General features: G+C 37.2%; 1 protein-coding gene and 1 pseudogene across 3 annotated transcripts in view; one reads left to right on the top strand and one right to left on the bottom strand.

Annotated features, from left to right (window-relative positions):
- SRBD1 (S1 RNA binding domain 1) overlaps nucleotides 1-20,938 on the bottom strand; it is a 280,304-nt gene that overhangs the window by 153,248 nt on the left and 106,118 nt on the right. The gene's annotated exons all lie outside the window — the stretch shown is intronic.
- LOC143660772 (cyclic AMP-dependent transcription factor ATF-2-like) lies at nucleotides 915-5,160 on the top strand (annotated as a pseudogene).

A 20,938-nucleotide genomic window follows, 5' to 3' on the forward strand; every position in this document is an offset into this window, starting at 1 on the left:
ATAGCAGTTGGAGTTGTAAGTGTATTTCTAGGTTCTGAGACCAGCAGATACTGGCCAGTCCTGGGCAAATTGTTGGCCAGTGAAGTTAACACTCTCAGTCCCACAACCTAGAGCCTTCCCACACACATAGCTCAACTAGTTCCAAACACTGAGAGACTGTGGTGAGAGACTGATCTGAGGTGAGAGACTGCCCAGCACCTATTCCCTACCTCCATAGCCAGTGGATCTGAGCAAGTCAGGTTCTCACCTGGCTGACTGCAGCAGGCTAGGAGACACAAGGAGGCCCTCCCCTCAGGAAAAGTAGAGGATACAGCATGGTCCTGTTCAGCTACTGGCCAGAGAGGTGACATTCTGGGTCTTGCAGCTTTGAACCTTTCTACACAGAAGCCCAGGGTGCATGCACCTCAACTACTTCCACAAACAGAGAAGCTGTACCTAGTGACTGAGCTCCACTGTAGCCCTAGGTGTCCTTCCCCAACCCCTGAGGCCAACAGCCCCAAGTGCGCCTAGGTCTTGCTGTAGCAGCCTGGGAAGAGACAGGGAGGTCCTCCCCTTGGAAAAAGAAGGGGACATGGAACAGTCTTGACCAAACTGTTGGCTGGTAAAATAGGACAGCAGGGGCCCACAGCCTTGGTCCTTTCTGGACAGGTACCCACAGCACCACAGGGCCTTCATCCCTATTCACTGTAGAAATTAAAGGGAAGAGGTATTTAAAAAATTAACTTAACTATGTAGGATTGTGGGGAATAGGTTGCCAAAGAGCAAGGCTAGGAAAGTGCAGTCTGAGAAACTACTTTCCTGGCTCTTTCTCTAGAGTCCTTTGGAATGGATCTGCACCCCTAGCATGGGAAAGAACCCTGGTTTCACTGCAAAATATTGACGAGCCAAGTGCTACAAGAAACCTTCAGGGAAGCCTGTGGGAGCCCGTGGCCTTTAAAGTGTGGTTCAGTCCTTTCCTTCTGGGGTAGTTTGTAAACACGACTGTGCTTGCGGCTCTTGGGCGACTGAAAGGCGCATAAGCTAGTGATCTGGAAAGGATACTTAAATGGAAACTTTGGAAGCTCTGCTTATTTGATAAGAGAGGAGTGATTCCTGGCAGCAGAGTGAATATAAAGCTCATGGCCCACCAGCCAGAAAGCGTCTTTGCCATAAAAAAGAGGATGTGATAAGTTGTTCAACTTATGAAATTCAAGTTACCTGTGAATTCTGCCAGGCAATACAAGGACCTGTGGAATATGAGTGATGACAAACCCTTTCTATGTACTGCCCCTGGATGTGGCCAGGAGACCACTCCTGAAGTATATTCTTTCAGAAATATTTAACGATTGCCTTCAATGGAGAAACCATGTTCCTAGTTTCTTTGGAACATAAAAATGAATCTTGCTGTAAGCGTTTTACCAACGAGGATCATTTGGCTGTCCATAAACATAAACATGAGATGACACTGAAATTTGGTCCAGCACGTAATGACAGTGTCATTGTGGCTGATCAGACTCCAACACCAACAAGATTCCTGAAAAACTGTGAAGAAGTGGGTTTGTTTAATGAATTGGCAAGTCCATTTGAGAATGAATTCAAGAAAGCCTCTGAAGACGACATTAAAAAAATGCCTTTAGATTTATCCCCTCTTGCAACACCTATCATAAGAAGCAAAATTGAGGAGCCCTCTGTGGTAGAAACAACTCACCAGGATAGTCCTTTACCTCATCCAGAGTCTACTACCAGTGATGAAAAGGAAGTACCATTGGCACAAACTGCACAGCCCACATCAGCTATTGTTCGTCCAGCATCATTACAAGTTCCCAATGTCCTGCTTACAAGTTCTGACTCAAGTGTAATTATTCAGCAGGCAGTACCCTCACCAACCTCAAGTACTGTAATCACCCAAGCACCATCCTCCAACAGGCCAATCGTCCCTGTACCAGGCCCATTTCCTCTTCTGTTACATCTCCCTAATGGACAAACCATGCCTGTTGCTATCCCTGCATCAATTACAAGCTCTAATGTACATGTTCCTGCTGCAGTTCCACTTGTTCGACCAGTCACCATGGTGCCTAGTGTCCCAGGAATCCCAGGTCCGTCCTCCCCTCAACCAGTATAATCAGAAGCAAAAATGAGATTAAAAGCTGCTTTGACCCAGCAACATCCTCCAGTGACCAATGGAGGTACTGTCAAAGGTCATGGTAGCGGATTGGTTAGGACTCAATCAGAGGAATCTCGACCACAGTCATTACAACAGCCAGCCACATCTACTACAGAAACTCCGGCTTCTCCAGCTCACACAGCTCCACAGACCCAAAATACAAGTGGTCGTCGAAGAAGAGCGGCTAATGAAGATCCTGATGAAAAAAGGAGAAAGTTTCTAGAGCGAAATAGAGCAGCAGCTTCAAGATGCCGACAAAAACGGAAAGTCTGGGTTCAGTCTTTAGAGAAGAAAGCAGAAGACTTGAGTTCATTAAATGGTCAACTGCAGAGTGAAGTCACCCTGCTGAGAAATGAAGTGGCACAGCTGAAACAGCTTCTTCTGGCTCATAAAGATTGCCCTGTAACCGCCATGCAGAAGAAATCTGGCTATCATAGTGCTGATAAAGATGATAGTTCAGAAGACATTTCTGCACCAAGTAGTCCACATACTGAAGCTACACAGCATAGTTCTGTCAGCACATCAAATGGAGTCAGTTCAACCTCCAAGGCAGAAGCTGTAGCCACTACAGTCCTCACCCAGATGGCGGACCAGAGTACAGAGCCTGCGCTTTCACAGATTGTCATGGCTCCTTCCTCCCAGACGCAGCCTTCAGGAAGTTGATTAAAAACCCACAGTGCAACAGTTTTACATACTCATTAGTGACTTCAGAAGGAAATCAAGGAAAGACCAGTTTCCATTTATGCAAAATTTGTGGTTATAAATTTTTTTTTTTTACTTGAAATTAAATTTGGCTCTAAAGTTGGTATAGCAGCAGTTCATGATCAGACTGAAATACAGTTTTTAGTGTCTGGAAAAAGACTGATTTTGCTTTTTTTTATAAATATTGTTAGATTTATTAATTTTTCTGTGCTAAATGTACAAATTGTATTATAATCCATTGTGGTTTATTTCACTTTAATTTGGTGGTGTTCTGATAAATGGGGGGGTGTTACTGAATCTCCCTTCCCAGTTCCATTTCTCTTAATCCTCAACTGTGATTGTAGTGTTGTTATATCATTTATACCAAAGTTCTGCATAGTCCCTGTTGACTTTGTAATATTAACAAGGTCATAAAGCACTAGGAAGAGAAAGATAGAAATTTGCTTTTAATCTCCTTGCCTTTGTTTTGCACATTATGCAAAAAGAAGAACGTTGGGGAACACTTTTTTTTAAGTGAGTGGTAACATGGTAAAAGACATACAGTGCTTTTATGCACATTATTTATCTTGAACTAGATCAGTGTCAATAATAGTTTCATTTTTTTAAGATTTTAAGTAGACCTCAATTTTGGAATCCCTCTCATTTCAAAAATAAACTTTATTTTTCAGATCTTAAATTCAGTATTTACCCTACATTTTGAGACTTAAAAAATATGTAATTATAGAATGTACAATACACGGTTATCAGATATTTAATGATTTTTTGGAATTAATGTTTGAGGTTTTTGGTGAGTTTTTTTGGGGCAGATTTTAGGTTCCAAAATGAGAAGTTTGTGCATAATCAAGTATGGTATGGTTGCCAGAAAAGCCTAAAATTACTATTTAGAAAATTTAAGACCTTTCCCCCATCGTCTTGTAATTGTGAGCTAACTTGTACTTATTCTTGTGAAAGCACTGTCATTCTTTTAGTAGCAAATTTTGATAACGTTTCTCGTGGAAAAAAAATCAGTATCTATCTTTAGAACAATGTAATTATAATGTGGGAAGCAAGAATGAATACATGAGAGAGAAAGTGAATGAGTGAGTGTGTTTTGTGTGTGTGTGTGTGTGTGTGTGTGTGTGTGTGTGTCTTTTCAGTAGTTTATGCCAGCAATCTTTGCTTGAATGTTTAATGATGCCTTCAGTGTGATGCTGGCCAATAGATGATTGCAGTTTAAAATGTCATTACCGTGCAGGCTTGGATAACTAACATTCCATGATGTAGTTTTTTTCTGATGAAATGATTGTAGGTACACTTTTCTCATTATCCAGTCATCTGTGGGATACTGAGTTTTCTAATGTGCCATTAACTATTTTTATTCTGCAGTTATGTTCAGAATACAGTACAATATTTTAAAATAGACTAAATTGTTAAAAAAAAAATATATATATATATATAAAGTAGTGAATGTGTGTAAGAAAACTTTGTAAAATAGTTATGAGTCTTACCCAGTAGCAACTTCTGGCATTCAAGCAGGATCCCATTATGTAAATATCTGTAATGCATTTATGATAAGTTGTGTAGTTTGCTCTGCATCCACACTACACTATTTGCAAAAGTCTCAGTGCCATCTCCTAATGAGACTGACATTTTAAAAGCCTGTATGGAATATCCTTTATAATTCAAGGAAATATCCTACCTGCCTAAGTTTCAAACTGGGAAGCATTCAGAATGTACAAATGACATTTCAGGACTTTTGAGTATGAAGATAATAGGAATTTTATTGTTTGACTTATTAAAAATGAGAGAATTTTTAGTTGATACTTCTACTTCTAAAATTTATTTTTAACTGATTTTGTAATTTCAAAGTAATCAATTTCTAATCATGATTTTGCCAGTTATGCTTAAGAGTTGATCTCAAAGGCACAAAATATGAATTCTGCAAGAAAGCTATTTTTATTATAGTTTTGATGTGTTAGGCCTCATTGTTTCACCTTCCTAAGTCCTTCAGTGCATTTTCTTTCATCTTATTATTTATGCAAGGTAAAGTTCTTTGTTAACAGAATTCTTGCAACTGTAAAATAAAACTATATAGATGTAAGAAGTCATGTAAACGGTTAATGAGCTTACCAAGGTAGCAAAACTTTCATTGTAAACCAACCTGTATCAGCAAGTAAAAATTATTATTAGTTGTATAAACAAATTCCATTTTAACTTTCAGAATGTTACACTACTTCTGTACCTAGCATTTTGAGTCCTTATATTTGCAATGTTACACAAACTGTACTATTTTCTTTTATGTGCAGTTTGCATGAGTAAACCATCAGAGAATAAATTCTATCTTTAAAAAAAAAAAAAAAAAGAAACCTTCAACACGAATCCAACTGACAAAAAAATCTTTCATGAGAGGAAAACAAATTTTCAAAATAATCTTATTAAGATAATCAGAAGCTCAGAAACCAGCAAAAAATTACAAGGCACATTAGGAAACAAGATGAAATGGCCAAACCAAATGATGAAATTAAGAAGTCCAATGGAATAAGAATTTGGAACAACTAATCAAAGATGGTCAGATAAATCTAAATAATTTCAAAGAGATGGTTAAAGAGATAAAAAATATTAAGAAGACACCAGGAGAAAATAAAGAAGAATTTGAAAGATTATATAGAAAAATGGCAGATTTTATGGAAATGAAAGATACTGTAGATGAAATAAAAAATATACTAGAGACATACAACAGCAGATTTTATGAGGCAGAAGAAAGGATCTGCAAATGAGAGGACGGAAAAACTGAACTCAAACATGTAAAAGAAAAAATGGAGAAAAAAAATGGAAAAATTTGAGCTGTCTCAGGGAAATGACTGATAACATGAAATGTACAAATGTAGGAATTTTAGGGGTTCCAGAAGAAGAAAAGGGTGAAGGACCAAGAAGAATATTGAGGACATAATGGCTGAAAAGTTCCCAACCCTTATAAAAGACATAAATATGCAGATCCATGAGGCCCAACCCACTCCAAATAGAATAAATCTGAATAGATCCACTCCAAGACACATACTAATCAGACTGGAGATGCAGAAAGAAAATGCTCCTGGGAAAGCTGTTTGAATTCAGAAGCCATAAGTATAGCAGATGGCAGCCACATGCTCTTAACAGAGGTGTTTTGGGTGCCATCAGCCTTTCTTGAGTCAAGGTATCTTTTTGGGGATGCTTTAGTTTGGATATTTTATGACCTCAGAACTGTAAACTTGTAACTTAATAAATCCCCTTTATAAAAGCCAACCCATTTCTGGTATATTGCTTTCCAGCAGTATTAGCAAACTAAAATAGAAGGCAACTTTTCCAACCTGATAAAGGGCACACACAAAAATCTCATAGCTAATATTATTCCAAACGATGAAAGACTAATAGCTTCCCCACTAAGATCAGAACATGACCAAGATGCTCACTTTACCAATTCTATTCAACATTGTACTTGAAGGTTCCAGCCAGGACAATTAGGTGAAAAACAGATACAAAAGGCATACAGATTGGAATCAAGATCTCTCATTTCCAAATGATATTATCTTATGTTTGGAAAATAAATCTTAAGAAATCCACTAAAAAACTACTATAGCTAATAAACAACTTCACAAAGGCTGCAAGGTATAAGATCAATATTCAAAAATCAATCATATTTCTACTCACATACAATGAGCAATCCAAAAATGAAATTAAGAAAAGAATTCCATTTACAACAGTACTGAAAGCAATAAAATACTTCGGAACAAATATGATAAAGAGATATAAAACTTATACTTTGAAAATACAAAACATTATTAAAAGATAATAAAGAATATCTAAATTAGTGGAAAACATCCCACGTACATGGAGCAGAAGACTTAATATTAAAAAGCCAATACTGCCCCAAATGATCTACAAATATAACAGAATGTCTATTAGAACCATAGCTTGTTTCTTTGTAGAAATTGATAACTGATTCTAAAATTCACATGGAAGTGCAAAGGCCTCAGAGTCACCAAAACAACCTTGAAAAAGAAGAGCAGCCTAGGAGGACTCACACTTTTCAGTTTCAAAACCTACCCCAAAGCTACAGTAATTGAGACAATATGGTAGTGGCACGTAAATTAATGGAAAAGAACAGAGAGTCTAGAAATAAAACTACACTTTTATGGTCCATTGATTTTCAACAAGCATGCCAAGACAATTTAATGGAGGAAAGAATAGTCCTTTCAACAAATGATGCTAGGACAACTGGATATCCACATGCAAATGAATTTGTACTTCTTTCTCATTCTATATACAAATTAACTCAAAATGAAACAAAAACAGGTATAACTAAAATCATAAAATTCTTAGAAGAAAACACAGGAGTAAGTCTTTACAGTTTCAGATTTGGCAATAGATTCTTTTTTTTTTTTTTAATTAATTAATGGAAAAAAAGAAATTAACCCAACATTTAGAAATCATAACATTCTACATATGCAATCAGTAATTCTTAACATCATCACATAGATGCATGATCATCATTTCTTAGTACATTTGCATTGGTTTAGAGGAACTAGCAACACAACAGAAAAAGATATAGAATGTTAATATAGAGAAAAAAAATAAAAGTAATAATAATAGTAAAAAAAAAAAAGACAAACAACCAGACAGACAAAAACAAAACAAACAAACAAACAAAAAAACAAAAAAAACCCCTATAGCTCAGATGCAGCTTCATTCAGTGTTTTAACATGATTACTTTACAATTAGATATTATTGTGCTGTCCATTTTTGAGTTTTTGTATCTAGTCCTGTTGCACAGTCTGTATCCCTTCAGCTCCAATTACCCATTATCTTACCCTGTTTCTAACTCCTGCTGGACTCTGTTACCAATGACATATTCCAAGTTTATTCTCGAATGTCGGTTCACATTAGTGGGACCATACAGTATTTGTCCTTTAGTTTTTGGCTAGACTCACTCAGCATAATGTTCTCTAGGTCCATCCATGTTATTACATGCTTCATAAGTTTATTCTGTCTTAAAGCTGCATAATATTCCATTGTATGTATATACCACAGTTTGTTTAGCCACTCGTCTGTTGATGGACATTTTGGCTGTTTCCATCTCTTTGCAATTGTAAATAATGCTGCTATAAACATTGGTGTGCAAATGTCCGTTTGTGTCTTTGCCCTTAAGTCCTTTGAGTAGATACCCAGCAACGGTATTGCTGGGTCGTATGGCAATTCTATATTCAGCTTTTTGAGGAACTGCCAAACTGCCTTCCACAGTGGTTGCACCCTTTGACATTCCCACCAACAGTGGATAAGTGTGCCTCTTTCTCCACATCCTCTCCAGCACTTGTCATGGCAATAGATTCTTAAAAGCATGAGCAAAAGGGCAGTGCAACGGTGCTCAGTGGCACAGTTCTCGCCTGCCATGCCGGAGACCCGGATTTGATTCCTGGTGCCTGCCCATGTGAAAAATAAAGCAGGAGTAAAAAACAGAAAAAACAAATAGATAAACTGGATTTCATAAAAATTAAAAATATTTGTGCTTCAAAGGATACTATCATGAAGCTGAAAAGATAACACTGAACAGGAGAAATTTTTTGCTACTCTATACCTGATAAGGGCCTTATATCTAGAATATATAAGGAACTCCTACAAGTCCCTTATATTAAAAGACAAATCAATTTTAAAAAGGTCAAAGCATCTAAATAAACATTATTCCAAAGAAAATAAATAAATGGTCAGTGAAGTACAGGAAAGCATGCTCAACATAATTATACATCAAAGAAATTCAATCACAATGAGATATTTCCTCACACCCACCAGGACAGCTATAAAAAGAAAAGAAAAAAAAAAGCTAATAAGAAGCACTGACAAGGGATGTAGAAAAAAATCAAAACCCTCATATACTGTTGGTAGCACTGTAAACTGATTCAGCCACTTTGAAAAATAGTCTGGCACTTCCTCAAACAATTAAACACAGAGTTACCATCTGACCCAACAATTCACCTCATAGACATCTACCCAGGAAACATGAAAACTTATGTCCACACAAAAAGTTTTACACAAATATTAACAGCATTGCTCATAACAGTCAAAAGATGTTTAAAGATTGTCAAAAAGTTGGATTTATTTATCTAATCAACTGATGAATGGATAAATAAAATGTGGTATTCCATTCATGGGAATATTACCCACCACTAAAAAGGAAAGACGTGCTGATACATGCTATAGTATGGATGAACTTTGAGAATATTAAGCTATGTGAAAGAAGTCAGACAGGAAGACCACATATTGTATGATTCTATTTATATAAAATGTCCATAATAAGCAATTCTATAGAGACTGACAGTAGATTCACGATTGTTGAGAGTACAAGGTTTTTCCTTGAGGTCAAGAAAATGTTAAAAAATTGACTGTGGTAATAGTTGTGTTTATCTGGAAATAGACTAACAATAATTTTATTATACAATTTATGAACTGTATGGTGTGTGGATTATATCTCAATAAAGCTCTTATTTTAAAAAAAAATGAATTGATAGTCCCTAAAACAACCACAAATGAATAAAAGTGAAAATTTTTATTCATTTTATGAATTTTATTCATTTCATGAAGGCTTGGGGACAGGGAGAAGCTAGTTAGATTTTAAATCAATACAAATTTCTGAGTGCCATTATGGGGAAGGTACTGAGTGAGATATTCTTCTAATGGGATGAACAAGAATTTCCAAATAACAGTTATACCAATTTTTACAGTATAAAAAAGGCTAGGTATTAACTGTCATAGGAGACATATACAGAAAGTTTTAGGGAAAACAGGAGGGCAAGATTAATTCCATCCTGAGACAATGAAGAGAATGTCACAGAGGATGTGCTTTCCGAGACAGGCACTCTAGCACGGGTAAGATTTCTGACAGGCAGAGGATGAGGATTAATAGTATTACTAGCAAAGAAAACAGCATGAGTAAAAAAGTAATTTTTATTATTACACATTTAATAGTTAAAATAAAAATAATAACTAACATATTTATTCACTGCAATCTATGTGTGAAGCATGGTTACAGGAATTTTTAAATGTATTTCCTCCTTTAATCCTCATAAAAGCCCTATGAGGTAGATAAAATTATTCCCACTTTAGAGATGAAGTGACAGAGGTTAAGTAACTTTATGATATTCACTGTGATAGAAGGGATGAAGCTACAAGTTGAACCTGATTTCACAGCCAATGCTATTAAACTACAAAAGAAGTAGGAAAAAGGGCAAGTTCAAAGAGCCTGACATACAGGGAGTTCTTGGTATCTGAGGATAATTGCTATGAGGGGAAAGATTATGTAAATTGAATCAACTGAAAACAGGAACAGAAATTTCATTGTTAATAATGGGAGCAAGTCAGGGGAGGATTTAAATGAGGCTACATTGAAAAATAAAATAAAATATTGAAAAAAGATTTATTTTATCTTATTCCTAATAAAATATAGGCTATAATCACAACTGTGCTAATTTATACAATGAACAAAGAACAAACATATGTATTTTTAAAATTTGTATGATTCCTTAATGAATGACATCAATTTAATAATATAAATATAATTATGGAGCCTTGGATTATGAATGCTTAAATAATGAGTACCATGTCTCAGGTTATAAAAGGAATATAAAGAGATCATACTGAAAAAGTAGGTTGGGGCCAGATCATGTAAGGCTTAAAATCTCAAAGGAAGGAGACAGCCAAACAGTAGATATTGAAGGACTAATGAAAAATGGGAGAAACATTCCAGAGATAGAATAGACAAGACTGAATGGGATGAGTGACAGAATAAGAAAGTGAAGATTCCAAATTTTGTGCCCAAGTGAATAATGAACCATCAACAGAGGAGGAGTGCATAAAGGCACAATAAAAAAATTTAAAAAAACAATTGAAAAAATATATATGTGTGAAAACCAAAGCAAGGAGTTAAATTTGATTGAATCTGAGATTCAGAGATTGGCAGTAAGCCACTGAAATTTGAGTATAGATCTCTATAGAGAACTTGAAACTAAAGATGTAGATTTCCAACCCATATGGATGCAAAAGAGGAAGGTCCAGAGAAGAAGAAATCAAAGTCAAAGGTGGTGAGGAAAATATTTGGAGCGTTGCCTAAGTTTAAGCGCAAGGAAGAGAGAAAAGAATACATTGAAAGAACAGCTACGAGAAGAAGTAAGACTGTCAAAAGGAGTGGGAAAAATACCAGTATTTAATACCAGAAAGGAGTCTACTAAGCTAGAGTTTACAAAGGGCTGCTAGGTTAAACATTACATAGTCACTGCACTGAGGATTTATAAATCTTTGACTCAACAATGCCTAGCACAGACCAAAATACTCAATAAATAGTTGCTGAATAAATGAGTAAATGAATTTTGATTATCAAAGGAAAAGACAATTATCCAATATAGCGAGCTGATTCCAGAATATTTTAATGAGAATGACAACAACTGTGATACTACAGCAAGATCTCAAGCCTCTAACAATGGAGGGGAATTTAAATGAAATACATCAATTCTATGTAATGTCAGAAAAGGATGCTGTGGATATATTCGTTTTTGGAAACAAACACTTCCGCAAGATATTAAATGCAACAAAACAGATACATGTTACTTTTACCCACTTAGTATAAACCTGTCACTTCTCACTAAGGAAAGTTAGCCAAAAGCCATACCGAAAAAAAAAAAAACAGTAAAAAATGAAGAGGAGTAGAAGCAAATCAAACCTGAAAGATCCAAGTTACTCCAAAAGCCCAATCTGTACCTGGAGGATTCTCAGGTCTGCTTTCTGTATTACTTTTCAAACCTTTGTACCAAAACCACGAATGAGAAAAATGTCGTCTCAAATATGAAAATCTAAACCAAAGATTCTAATATCATCCATTATTTCTTTGCCCAACAACAATTCATTTAAATAGACCCCATACCCATCAACATGACAGAATAAGATGCTTCAGGGCTCTGTTTCCCAAGAGAAGCTCTGAACAATCAGCAAGAACTAGCAGAAACATCTTTCTCAAAGCTCTAGAAAATAGTTTAAAAGACTGCAATAAAAGGATGAGTACTCAATAAAGAAAAAAACATTTAAAAGTAGTGGCTCTCATGGCATCCTGGCCAGCAACTCCCCCCACCTCTATGCTCCTCTTAGGCTCACCATGGGGCCAGCATTGCCAGTGTGGAGCCCTGGTCCTGGTTCCAGAAGGAGAAGAGTAACTTTGGTGGATATACTGGGAACATGTATGTCTGGCCCCAGATGTCTGATGGAGTCCTGTGAGACTCAATGTCTCAGAACTTGCCCTGGGTATAGAAGGCAGCTTGGAAAGTTCTCCTACAGAACACTGTGGAAAAAGTCAGGTGATGCTGTTGGTACAAGAGATTACCGACTATAGAACATGCAGTGCAGTGCCTAGGACCATGAGAAAACTGTTTCCAAGGAAACAAGAGAACGTTTCTATTGGTGTAAGCAGGGGAATTTCTAGGGCATGCATGCCCAAGACAAGACACATACACAGAAATGATCACAGAGGCCTTTTACTCTTTGACCTACAGCTAACTATTCTCCAAACTGATTGCATGGATAAGCTCTGAAGGAGAACACCTGCACACTCTGCAAAGACTGAGAAAGGTGTTTTCTATTACTTTTTTGTTGTATTGGGTCCAGGTATTCAAGGAAAGATCCATAGTAATACTAACTGGATAAAAATGTAAGGAACAGAAAGGCCTAAGAGTCTAAATTCCAGTGATAAACTAAAAGACCAAAATGTCCAGGTTTCAACAAAAGATTACAAAAAATTAGGGCCAGATAAAGGAGAAGAGGAAAGCATCAGAAACCATAAGGAAGACCAGACCTGGCATACTGCAGACAAAGATGTTTAAAAAATGATCCTAAACATGATCAAAGAGCTAAAGGAAATATATCGACAACAAACTCAAGGAAATCAGGAAAACAACAAATAAAAACAAGGAGAATATCAATAGAGAGATGGAAAGTATGAAAAGGAACCAAACAGAAATTAAAATTTCCCCAGAGGGTTTAACAGCAGAATGGAGCTGGCAGAAGAAAGAATCAGTGAACTTCGCAATAAGCTATTAAACTATCGGTCTGAGGAACAGAAAGAGGAAAGAATGAAGAAAAGTGAACAGAGCCTGAGGAACCTGTGGGACACTATTTTAGTTTCCCTTGACTGCTAAAGCAAATATCATGCAATGAGTTGACTAAACAATGGGGATTCATTGGCTTATAGTTTTAAGGCTAGGTGAGGTCCAAATTAAGGTATCATCAAGGTGATAAAGACAGGTATTTTGGGTTGGCTGCTAGCAATTCTTGGTCCTTGGCCCCTCTGTCACATGCCAATGCACATGGTGACCTCTCCTGTCTCTCCCTTCTCTTCTGGATTCCACTGACATTCAGCTTCTGGTTGTTCCTTTTGGCCGTCTCTTCCCTATAAGGCCTTCAGTAAAAGGATTAAGAGCTGTCCTGACTCAGCACTCTACACCTTAACCAAAGTGACCTCATTAAAAAAAGGTCCCATTTACAAGAGTTCACATTGATGGGAATGAACCAAGTCATAGAAAATGTTTTTCTGGGCTACACAGCTCCAAACCATCACAGAAACCATCAAGTGTACCAATACATGCACTGTGAGGGACCCAGAAGGAGCAGACACAGAGAAAGGCCCAGAGAATATTCAAAGAGATAATGGCTGAAAACATCCCAAATTTAACCAAACACATGAATATACACATCCAAGATGTTCAGGAAACCCCACAAAGGATAAACCTAAATGGATCCACACTGTACCATATTATAAACAAACTACAGAATGTCAACATTAAAGAGAGAATTCTCAAAGCCACAAGAGAGAAGTACTGTATCATACACAAAGGAGCCTTAAGAAGATTAACTAGGATTTCTCATCAGAAACCATGGAGGCAAGAAGGCAGCAGAGAGATATATTTAAAGGACTGAGAGCAAAAAATTGCCAACCAAGAAGTCTGTATCCAGTGAAAGCGTCTTTCACAAATGAGAGAAGAATTAAGACATTCCCAGATAAATAAAAGCCGAGGGATTTCATCATCACTAGACTGGCCCTGTAAGAAATGCCAGAGGGAGTTCTGCAGGTTGAAAGTAAAGGGCACATGACGATTAACTGAAGCCACAGGAAGAAATAAAGATCCCAGTAAAGAAAAAGACATGGGCAAATATCAGTACTACAGCATTGTTTGATATGTAGGTCCATGTTCTAGTTTGCTAGCTGCCGGAATGCAACACACCAGAGACGGATTGGCTTTTAATAAAAGGGGATTTATTTTGTTGGTTCTTTAGAGGAAAGGCAGCTAACTTTCCACTGAGGTTCTTTCTTATGTGGAAGGCACAGAATGGTCTCTGCTGGTCTTCTCTCCAGGCCCCTGGGTTCCAACAACTTTCCCTGGGGTGACTTCTTTCTGCATCTCCAAGGGCCTGGGCTGAGCTGCTAGTATTGAGATGAGGAATGCTGAGCTGCTTAGCAGTGCTACGTTGCAATCTCTCATTTAACCACCAGCCAATTAAGTCAAACATCACTCATTGCAGCAGACACGCCTCCTAGCTGGCTGCAGATGTAATTGGCAACAGATGAGGTTCACGTACCGTTGGCTTATGTCCGCAGCAACAAGACTAGGTATGCTCACCTGGCCAAGTTGACAACTGAGTCTAACTAACACAGTCCACTTTTTTACCTCCTACAGGATCTGAAAGGCAAATGCACAAATTATAATGATATAGCAATGGTTTAGGGCTTATAATGTATGATATGTAATTTTGACAAAACTACATAAAGGTGGGGGGAATGGGAGAGTATAGGAATATAGTTTATGAATGGTATTAAAGTTAAGTCAGTATCAAAGCAAATGGGATTGTTATAGATTGAGGATATTAAATCTAAGCCCCATGGTATCCCACAAAGGAAGTATCAAAGTATAAACAAACTCATAGAGAAAGAAATTAGAATTGATGTACCAGGGGTGGGGAGTATGGGCAATGGAACATTAATGCAAAATGAGTGTAGGGTTCTGTTTGGCAAGTTGAAGGCAAAGTTCTAGCAATGGATGGTGGACAGGGTACCACAATATTGTGAATGTGATTAACCCCACTGAATGGAATGCTTGGGGGGGGGGGGATAGAGAGATAATATTGTTTATATGGATCCAAAATTTAAAAAAAGAAATAGAAAGTAAAGAATAACAACAATTACATAATATTGAATATGGGGGAGAAAAGGCTCAAAAAATAAATTACTGAGACGTAAAAATTTTTGGAATACAGACTAAGCTTTAATAGCAATGTTAAATTTCTTGAACTTGATAATTGCACTTCAGTTGATTACAAAAGTGAAAAACTTTGTTCATAGGAAATGCACATGTAGGTACTGTATTTCAAGGAGTATGATTCACACAAACTGCTCTTTAATGTTCAGAAAGGTAAAAAGTAGATAGGTAGGAGGAAGGGAGGGAAGGAGGGAGGAAGGAAGGAAGGAAGGAAGGAAGGGTGGGCAAAGATGGCAAAATGTTAAAACTGGTGGATCTGGGTACCTGCGGGGGGGGGAGGGTGGTTGTTATGGCTGGGTTCATGTGTCAACTTGTCCAGGTGACAGTACCCAGTTTTTTGGTCACACAAGCACTGGCCTAACCGTTACTGTGAGGACATCTCATGAACTTAAATTATCAGTCTGTTGACTGCATCTATGGATGATTACATCTACAATCAACTAAGGGGAGTGTCTTCTGCAAGGAGAGACTCTAGCCTGCTGGACTTAATCCAACCAGTTGGGTATAATCGAATCAGTTGAAAACTTTCAAGGGAGAAGTGACAATTACAGCAGTTAGAAGAGAGAACTTTTATCTCTACTCCAGCCAGCCAGCATCTCCAGGGAAATTTACTGGAGACATTCATTGTTGTTACAAGACTATAGTCTGCCCTCTGGAATTTGGACTCATGCATTCTCATAGCTGCATGAAACACAACTTGTAAAATTTCATATTTACAGATACCTCCTGTTGGTTCTGATTCCCTAGAGACGTGACATCATCAACATGGTGACAGAAACAGCTGCTGAAAATCTCTCCCTGGAGATTCAACAACAAAAAAGGACAATTCTCAAATTTTCAGAACTCTGGAGGAAGACAAGACTGGAAAAGGACCCTACAAATGCCAAACTGAAGAGAGAGAATATTATCAGGTAGGAAACCTGATAGAGGACCACAGTGGTCTCCCCCTCACTCATTCTCACACACAGCATGGAAGGGGCATAGAAACAGCAGCCAGGATACCTCCCATTAGGGAAACAGAATAAAAACTCTCTCACAGCAATGAAACAGACTCCCATCGTTTGGAGACTCGGGGGACAGGGGAGGGCATTTCAAGTGAGGGATAAAGAATCTGAGAAAACATGGCGAGGGTCTGTATTTCCAGCCCTGGGTCTGAAAGCCCTAACCCCATCCCTGAGAAACAACAGCAGGCAGACTGATCCCTACCTGGGGATTGGCTGAAGACTGGATCAGCTGGGGGAGTCCTCGACCACAGTTAAGTGGGGGACAGAGGTCCACACTGAGCCAGATTTTTGCCGCCAAAAAGAGCCTAGCACTCTCTGGCTAAATTTAGCCTGAGCTACCAGGCAAACAGTTTCTGAGGATGAGTAAATTGTTGAATAGTGCCATCTGCAGGGAAGACTGAAAAGTGCAAGGGAATTGAAGCACTTTTTCAGAGAATCTTCAGAAAAATATCTCAGACCCATTGGAGCTAGTCTAGACCCCCTGCATGGGAATGCGGGCCTATATTGGCTGGGAAATACAGATGACCCAACTGTTAAAGCAGTACCCTAAAACACAACCAGGTCTTACACGTTGGCAAAAAACAGCACCACTGGGACCCAGCAAACTTGCTTTACCTGGAAACAGGGACCTTGCTGTGGTGCCCAGGGCCTACCTGCCATCCCTGAGGAGGCTGCTGCAGGCATCTGGTTTTGAGGGAAGACTGAGGCAAAGCCAATTTGACAACCGGCCAGTAAGCAAGACGAACAGATAGAGAACAAAGCCAACCAACAAAGAACCATAGGCCAAAGAAAGAAAACAGCTTCCTGAATAAACTAAGCAAGAAAATCAGATGCCTTGACACCAGCAGAAAATGAAGACTCATACCAGGAAGTATGACGATATGTTTCCCTCGGGAACCCTGACTAAGACAGGAGGTTTACTGGAGTTCTCTGTATCTGGTTTTTAGTATTTTTTGTAAGTGTCCTATAAGTTTAAAATTATTTCAAAATAAAATGTTTAAAATATCATTAAAATAAGAAAAGAGAATGTCTTAATATTTTAATTAGTACTCTCCCACCACAGCTAAACCATCTAAAAATAGAATATCCTATTTAGAACTAGATATACAATCTCCCAAAGGGCTTGAAAGGCAGAAGTCCCACAAAAAGGAGAAGAGAGAAGAAAGAAAATAGTTATCTGGGTTTCTTTTGGATTTTAAATGAATTTTATTTCAAAATAAGTCTAGGACCTGGAAAAGAAGGCATTCATTGAATCCTAGAAATTAGAGCATATGGACTGAATAGAAATGGACATCCTCAAAATATTATCATATACCAAACACATTATGGAGGCGTTTTTTGCATCTCTATCCCTCCTCACATCTTCAGCGTTTTGGCCAGGCCCACATCTGAAATCTCAACCAGAAACAACCCAAATGCATTGCTGAGTATAAATTAAAATAAGAAGTGGAATTAAACAAGCCAATGATGGCAGGTGGATGGTTTAAAACCTTATAACTATTGGAGTGCAAATTGACTCAGACGTGGGAAAGTAGTCTACCAAGTTTCTTATGATCCCAGGTATTCCTAGATTCATGAAAATCATTACGTTGAAAGGAAATTTTTTAAAAAATGTTTTTAAGAATAGGAGGAATTTTGGGTAAATGGAGTTACTGAATAAAGATAAGACTCGGTCAAAAGGGCAGGACACAGTGGCTCAGTGGCAGAGTTCTTGCCTGCTATGCCAGAGACCCAGGTTCAATTCCCAGTGCCTGCCCATGCCAAAAAAAAAGACTCAGTCAAAAATAAACCCACCACCTGCTAAGCTGGTGCCCCACCTACAAAATCAAATTGCATATCACTAAGTAATAATAAATATCACTTACAATCCTTGGCCACGTTGACCTTTTATCCATAAGGCTTTTGATTTTCTTGTAATTAATATAATTGAATAATTATATATACAATTCATGTGCTTTAATTATGCTGGTCCTAAGTTAGTTAAGAATACAAACATTTCAGAATTAAAAAACAAACATAAAAGCATGAATCACTATAAGTTGACCAAAGAACTCCCCAACTCTCTGTCTCAGGAAAGCTAAAATGCTGTAAAATAAAATCTGGATGAGCTTCTAAGCATCAACGGATAATGATCATTTTCATTATATCCCAATTCCTAAGACCAAAAGAAAATGCTATTAACTGTGAAGGGGGAGGCACGCAGAGATTGAAGGAAAACATGGCATGAATGGAAATGTACACATCTTCCAGCCTCAATCTGTTGTCTATTTGCTAATTTCCCTCCATAATACCCCCAAAAGGGCTCTGTAGCTCATGCTATTTTAACAGTCTCTCTCAAATATGTACTTCCAGTGAAAAAGGTATGGCCATTATCAAACTCCTTTGTGTCAGTTTAGTGTTGGTTTCTTATACTTTAGGGGTCAAAAAATTTAGTTCAATAAAATTGCCAAGTTCAACATCATTATTAGGTCTGGGTTGAAAAATTTTTTTCATGACATAAGTAAAACAAGTCAAATTACAGACTATCAAGAGAATATACTGCTTTTATGTATTTTAACATCATACAAATAAATATTAACAAATGCTAATTACAAATAAGTTTTTATTATAATAAGACCTCTACAAGTCAAGGTTATGAAAGAAAGTTGAAAATAAAGTATACATTTGAAAGTAAGTCAATTTCATTCTTTTAAAACATTCTGTGATTTCCATTTTTTCACTAATTCAGATTAAGAAAGCTCTATGGTAAAAATGATAGGAATAGACCTACAGAGAATCCTAGTGCTTATCTAAAAAGTAAAATGCTTTTTAATTAAATATATATTTTTTAAGTAGGGAGAAACGACCAACATGAAACAAAGAAGGAATCGGCTTCTCCTATCTATCAGCCTAGAACAGAGACAAAAGAAAGCCTCTAAAAAATGCATTCACAAGAATATAAATATTCCATTATACATATGGCAAGCCTTCTCTGAGTCTTGTTTCTTTTGTTTTTCATAAGACTCAGTTTCCCACATTACTCCACTTAAAAGCTTTTTCTCATAAGGCTCAGTAAAGAATAAATAGGCTGTGCAGTTAAATTCCTTAAACCATCTCTGAGTAAGACACTGACATTACCTTCTATTCTTTCTTTCATAGAGTTTGATGAATTTCCTTTGACCACCCTCTTCAACTTCTAATAACCAAGATGAGTATCTTCTCTCTCTAATCATAGTACCCTATTGGACTAAAGACCATGCACACACACACCCCACCCCCCAACCCTGGCCAAAACAAATCAAAAACCTAGGAGGAGCAGAGTAGAAAAAGAATATGTTCTTAACTTCTCCTTTACGCTCTTCCTTGGCTAACTATTGCCCCTCTATCACCACTACCACTATAAACCAACCCCCATCCCACCCCCAAAGACTTGAAACAACTGCTTTAAATTTCTTTTAATGCAGCAAGCAATAGCTCGTAAAAGGATGCAAACCAGCTCAAACATTTGACAGACAGCGTTAAATACCAGAGAATTCCTATCAACCATTTTACTTTAAAAGGTACTTTGATGTTGGCTATCTTTCATGTACCTCTTTCATGGCACATTAATATAGAAAATGGAGCTGAAGTAAATCAAGTCCCAAGGTCACATCTAGAATTACAGCACTGAAGGTACCTGATGAAATACCGATTAACGCTGCATGAGTAGTGAATAAATAAAAGCATCTCCTCCCACCAATCATGGAAGTTTTACAAGTGGTTCTGAACCTTGTTCTGCAACTAGACCTGAGACATCTTTAATCCCCCATGCCCCTGAAACCTAATTATCATAATGTGAGCCCAAATGTTAGGTTCCCTCCAAAATGCAAGTGCTATGAAGCGGAAAAGTAATGAGAACTAAGCTGGGCGTAACCTTAGAAATGTACGGATGTGGGGACCTAAAAGTAGTATTTCAAAAAGTTAGGAGAGCATAACATAACAATTTAGACACATAAAATACATTAAAATCAAAACTATTTTTCCCCTTAAAACTCATATAAAACACAGAACTCCTACTTAAGAACTGCTATTTTCAAATATCAGTTTCTGGCCCATGAATGAAAAGGATCTCAAAAACAAATGAATTTTGAATTCTGCAAATGTAATCGAAATGAAAGAATTCTGCACAAACCAAACAGTTCCAATAAGAAAAATTATTGGATGTTTTCCAATAATCATTTGTATACACATTTTTTAAGAATCTTGGCGAAAGATGAGGGAAAACAGCAGCTGTTTAAAGCTAAAGCAGAGGGGAAAAATGAGTATGTCAAAAAATTAACAATCTTAACTAGTTCCGTGCTTAATTTCTTAACAATGCAGTCCTATATCTTAACATTTCATTTACTATAGGAACTGTTATCAGAAAGGAGTTGAAATTACTTAATATTGATACATTTGTCTTGCTGCAACAATTCACTACATCACGGAATTCAGCAAAATCAAGACTATACTGGAGTTTCAGCATATTCACATTGTTGATTACTAAAAGTCCCAAAAGACTTATGTTACAACCCTATTTACTATGGTTTGTAACTTCACCAAGTATACTATTTTTGGAAAAGCCTGTTATCATTAATGTATTTATAATTATTAGGATCTTAACTATTTTTTTCTACTCAACTGATGTCTCTCTGACAGAAAATACCGTGTCTGATGTATGTACTTTAAGTAACAGGACTATGTATATATAAAATTGGTAAATTCCCACTCTATTTTCAAGATAATAGTAAAATTCAATCTAAAGGATCTTAAGGTAGAAAGAGAAAAAT

This window comes from Tamandua tetradactyla, chromosome 17 (genome assembly GCF_023851605.1).
Source record: "Tamandua tetradactyla isolate mTamTet1 chromosome 17, mTamTet1.pri, whole genome shotgun sequence".
Taxonomy (NCBI): domain Eukaryota; kingdom Metazoa; phylum Chordata; class Mammalia; order Pilosa; family Myrmecophagidae; genus Tamandua; species Tamandua tetradactyla.